Consider the following 5,690-nt stretch of genomic DNA (forward strand, 5'->3'; position numbering starts at 1 on the left):
AAGGTCGCCCCCCGAAGTTGTGCCGCTTCAGTGTGAACCGGCACTTAGGCCTCTAATTGTTATCTCCTCAAACAGTTCTGCTGTCAGTCTCTTTTAGTTTGTAATACAATGATACAGTGACTTAAAATGTGGCCTACAAAATCTTCCATATTTCTGTCTCTTAGTTCCTACAATATACACATTTACTGTTATATGCATGTTGGGCAGTCTTTTATGAGGTAGCAATGGCGATTGCCAGGCAATCTATATTCATTTTATTATTCTTCATGGAGATAAATAAGCTTGCCTGATCATCACTAGCAAGGCTTGGACGGTTTTCTTTTGCTAGTGAGCATCAAGCCAAGCAGGATTGGTTTGAAGTAATGCACTGACTATCAGGGTTACATCATTTTGGAACAATGTAGTTTCTCACTATAAAACTGGCACTCAAAGTACCTCTTTCTCCTCAAGTTTAGAGTGCAAATGAGCATAGCAATAAATGGCTTCATTGCTTCAGACACAGGAGAGATCTGATTTTTTCATGTCACAGCAGGTTTATTAATTTCTTGCGTTTAGGCTGAGTGAGCAGGTTAATATTAGAGTAGGTCAGTAGACCACTGGGGAACTGCCTGAGTTCTGACATTGAGCTGTCATCAGCTTTATCAGGAGACCCAGCTAATCAATCTTTTCACTGAGGACAAAGATTAATTCTCAACTACTTGTTCTTAGGGAGATTTAGCTTCAGGGTGAAAGCCTAATAAGAGAAAGCAGATAGCATACTCGGAGACCGGTGATGCTCAATCTTATGCTCAATTACTTTTGGCCTTTTTGGCTTTAGCATGTACAGGTGAATGCTCAAGGTTTCACCAGGGACATGCTAAGGAATTTTCAAGATTATAATTTGTCAGCTGCTTTAGACTCTTTGTGCAGTAAAAAGTAGAGGACTGTGCCGTCTTTTTATCCAACGTTATAGATTCAAACCTGACTACTGCAGTTGAATCTGGAAAGGTGACTTGAATGCTCAGACATGACAAGAGCCGTATTTGACATGTTACATTTTTTATGATTATTAACTTGAATTATTTGTTCTTTGTGCCTTTTGGAGAATTGCTAAACCTGTCAAACTAAAGCCGCCCATAGACAGTTCAAATCTTGGCTGGTTCTGCAGGGACCGGACAACATTTGAACTATGTACACTGTGTGCACAATTATTAGGAAAGTTGAATTTTTGAGCATTCATTTCGTTATTTGTAAAACTAGAAAGCTCTTGATCATTCCAACAATCCAAAATGAAATGTTAATAAATCTCAAACCTGAATATTTAAGTAAGTAAAAGTTAGGTTTTGGCATTCTTTGGAAAATTTCTATGTGTGCATAAGTATTGGGCAACATTTGGTGTGCAGAAATGTTATGCAACTAAATGAAAAACAAAAATGTTCCCATCTCATTTGTTTATTTTCATCAGTGACCAGTATAGCCACCCTTCTTTTCCAACACAGTCATAATCTTTCCATTCATGGAGTCTGTCAGTTTCTTGATCTGTTAACGATCAACTTTTGTGCAGCAGCAACCACAGCCTCCCAGACACTGTTCAGAGAGGTGTACTGTTTTCCTTCACCGCAAATCCACTGTTTAATAAGGGCCCACAAGTTCGCAATAGGGTTTAGGTTGGGTGAGGAAGGGGGCCATCATTTTATTCTTTCATCTTTAAGTCCTTTGCTGGCTAGCCACGCAGTGGAGTACTTCTATGCATGCGATGGAGCATTGTCCTGCATAAATATCATGGTCATCTTGAAAGATGCAGACTTTTTCCTGTACCACTGCTTGACTTTTTCCTGTACCACTGCTTGAAGAAAGTGTCTTTTAAAAACTGGCAGTAGGTTTGGGAGTTGATTTTGAGTCCATCTTCAACCCAAAAAGGTCCAACTAGCTCATCTTTAATAATACCAGCCCATACTGATACCCCACCTCCACCTTGCTGGCATCTGAGTCGAAGTGGAGCTCTGTGTCCGTTACTGATCTAGCCAGGCTCATCCATCTGATCTGTCAAGAGTCACGCTCATCTCATCAGTCCATAAAACCTTTGAAAAATCAGATCTGAAAGTCTTCAGATATTTCTTGGCCCAGCACTGAAGTTTCAACTTATGTGTCTTGTTCAGTGGTGGTCGGGTTTCAGCCTTCCTTACCTTGGGCATGTCTCTGAACACTGAACACCTTATACTTCTGGGCACTCCAGGTAGGTTGCAGTTCTGGAATATGACAGCACTGGAGGATAATGTGTTGCTGGTAGCTTCATGTTTGATTCTTCTCAAATCTTTGGCAGTTCATTTGCACCTTTTTTTCTCAACACATTTCTTGCGGCTCTGTTGACTATTTGCAACAAAACGTTTGATGGTTCTGTGATCACAGTCCAATATCTTTTTACAAACTTTTTATACTTTTTACAATTTTTGACATTTCAGAGTCAGTTAAATCTGTTTTTTTGACTAATTTTTCCTGAGGAAAAGAAGCTACCTAATGATTACCTTGATGTAGGGTGTTGATCTCCTAAGGCCACATCCTCACTCATTTCACAAATTCACATTACCTGATATGCTTAAATCCAATAAGCATTCAAGTTTATACAGCTAGGAGTTGGACAATATGAATAAAAATGATGATTTGGTCAAAATACTCACTTGCCCAATAATTGTGGTGCCCACATTGTATGGGCAGGCTGATTGTACCCAATCCATCAATCAACTTGGTACAACAAGCCTGTGGGATTTTACTTGCGATTATTGCTGGCAGATGCTATAGCCGCTAGCAATAATCACTGTCTACTCCCGACAGGGACAGCTCCCCCCCCCCCCCCCGTCCCTTATTGGGGAAATACAATGTCAATGGAGTAAAAGTTTAGTATCTTTTTAAATGGAAACTAAAGAGGCCTATCCATGTGTATGCATATGTGAATTTTTGATCTAATCTAGTAGGAGGCTTGTTTTATTCAAATGTTAGAATGTAATAGCTTCTGCTGCAACATTTGCCCTTGTGGTGGTCACTAAGAAATATGTAAAAACTGCCGCCATTGTTTGAATTGTCCCTTTAATTGATCCAACCATAATGCAAGTTACAAGTATACACCCATTACAGCTACAGTGATTGATTCCAAATACTGTACACGGATAAAGTGCTCAGCCTGTTCATGTGTTTTGCATTATATAAATATAGGCTAAATCTAGGAGCAGTGTAATGTATTGATATCATCTGCTTGATGTTGTGATTGGAAGTAAGTAACTTTATATCTGCTCTCCAGATTCCATATTGTATTACAGCATTCAGACACACTGAGGATAAGAAGCCTTAATACAATTGCCAAGGTCTGCAAATACCAAGACTTATATGCCTTCTTTTTCATAAATCCCTGCTTGTAAACTATACATTTATCTTTGGCGGTTTAAGATGACAAAAAAAAAAAAAAAAACTTTTTCTGGAAGAACCCCAACAGCACACAATTTAAACAGAAAATCTAAGGACGTGGTTAGCTTATGCCATGGTGTATTAGGCGTGCTTGTAATTTGAGGGAAAACAGTCTGTTTTTACTGGGTTTCTAAATTAAAAAAAGGGCTAAAAAATTACTTGAACAAGATTATTTATTTTTTAGATATAAGATATCCTAATACTTTACAAAGACAAATAGTAACTTCCAGGAACACTCTGAACTTGTGTGATATTAAATTAGGTTCATTAACACTATATTATATGGAAATAAATGCGTAGCAATATATAAAAAAAAAGTTATTATGCAGCTCAGAACATCAAATCTGTAAAAGTCTTTGTGTTTATATTTCATTAACAGCACATCATAACTTAGTTAAAGGCTGGTACACATGGGCCGAATATTGGGCCAGTGTGTAGAGCAGCCTGTTCAACAGAAGCCTGTCTACCGTCTGTCTGTTGAATGGGCATGCTGGAAAAGCAGCAGCCTACCGTCATCTGATATGATTAGTGCTTGCAGCCAATGATGTTGCGAGTGCTGAGACCAATGTGTTCTGGTGGGGGGGGGGGGGGGTCGGGGTTAGTAGTCCCCCTGTCAGAATCAGAACACAGTAGCTCAGTGGGGAGATTGCTGAACTAACATCACTGGGTTGGACGAAAAAAAAAAAGCCACCTGTCTGTTTAGGTTAGTTAATGAGATGCGCCTGACTCTGTCTCTGCATGTACATTGGCCATAAATAATGTGAACTCTGTGCCAGCTAGGTACAGGCTAGACCCCTGGTGCCCTGTGGCCCACCGACTCTCTACATGGGGCCCGCAGGCATGTAGACAGTAGAGAAGCAGTGGGGTGCCAGGCGCTGAACGCTTTATGTGTTCCAGCTCTGACACTAAATTCAGTTTGAACTTTCATATTTCAGTGTGCATGCATGCTCGCTCTACTTTACGGAGTGAACTTGTTGTAGTCCTTTAGTAAATCAGCCACACAGTGTTTAGGAATATGGTCAACAAGCATCTATTCTGTTACATTCTCAGTAAGTACACCCATAAAGATGTTTAATTTGTTTTACAGCCCCCTGTAAATGATACTGCTCTCACTATAAACGTATATGTTTGCACAAAACCCACATACTGATTCTTCCTGGGAGAGATGAGCATAACTAAATCTAAGTATTATACAGCAACACTCAGACTAACTCAAAAGGAGGGAGGATTTCCTTAGTCAATATAAAGAAGGAAATTAGTTTGGGAATATGAAGGTGTTGGACATTTTTATTCAGATGCATTTCCTTGAACTGAAAGAGATTAAATTGATATTTCTGCAGACACTAGCATTTTCTTTTGTCTCTATCTGAGCTCTAAATCTTGTCTTCGTGGGAAAAAGACATTATAACATTATAATGTAATGTATTCATGTAGCCCCTGTCAGCCAATAAGCTTCCAGATGTCATGACTTAATAGTGGCTTTCACTGTTAAAGGCTGGACACCCCAAGTATCTTTGCTGGCAAGATGCCTAAGGTTGTCTTTGATGTCCTTTCCACACCTCGGACACTTAAAAAAAACATTTATTTAGATTTTATCAATATTAACATATACAGAAATACAAACGTACACACAAAAATGTATATTATTCTAACTCCCTTCCTTTTATCCCTGTGCAGCAAAATAGCATTAGATCGATACACCCGAATCTAATAAGGAAACATAACACTGACATGGCTTGCTAGGCATGGCCCCAACCAGTCAGGATCGGGACCTGCATATGAGCCAGATGTATGTAACAACAAACTGAGAGTTCAGCATCAGAAGGTAGAATGCACATCTTGCAATAAGTAGGAAAGCAAACATAAGTCCTACCTGCTCAACCCCACCATACATCCCCAGAAAACACAGTTATAACCCTTCTGCTTTGTCAAGGTAGACATGAGAAAACAATCTGCTGGATAACCTATTTAAAGACTATGATTTGTAACAGAGAGAGGTGATTCCAGCTGTTAGATTGCATTCTGGACTGCCAACAGGTACAGACTTTGTGGAGTTTAGTGGGGAAGCATGATATTCATGTGTATGAATCTGTGAAACCTTGCACTTGGTATAAATTATAAATGAAAGCATAGGAGAACCTGCATTCAAACAACCTAAATAGAGAAGAGAATAAATATGTATTGTGATAGGTCAAGACTCTGTCATGGTCGAAGGGGTCATTTAAAGGACACAGAGTGTGCACATTGGCTCC

At 39.4% G+C, this 5,690-nt stretch overlaps 1 protein-coding gene across 6 annotated transcripts in view; it reads left to right on the forward strand.

The window, feature by feature from the left end:
* Nucleotides 1-5,690, forward strand: part of ERC2 (ELKS/RAB6-interacting/CAST family member 2) — a 1,553,364-nt gene that overhangs the window by 702,358 nt on the left and 845,316 nt on the right. The gene's annotated exons all lie outside the window — the stretch shown is intronic.

Source organism: Pelophylax lessonae, assembly GCF_965119305.1.
Source record: "Pelophylax lessonae genome assembly, chromosome: 8".
Taxonomy (NCBI): Eukaryota; Metazoa; Chordata; class Amphibia; order Anura; family Ranidae; genus Pelophylax; species Pelophylax lessonae.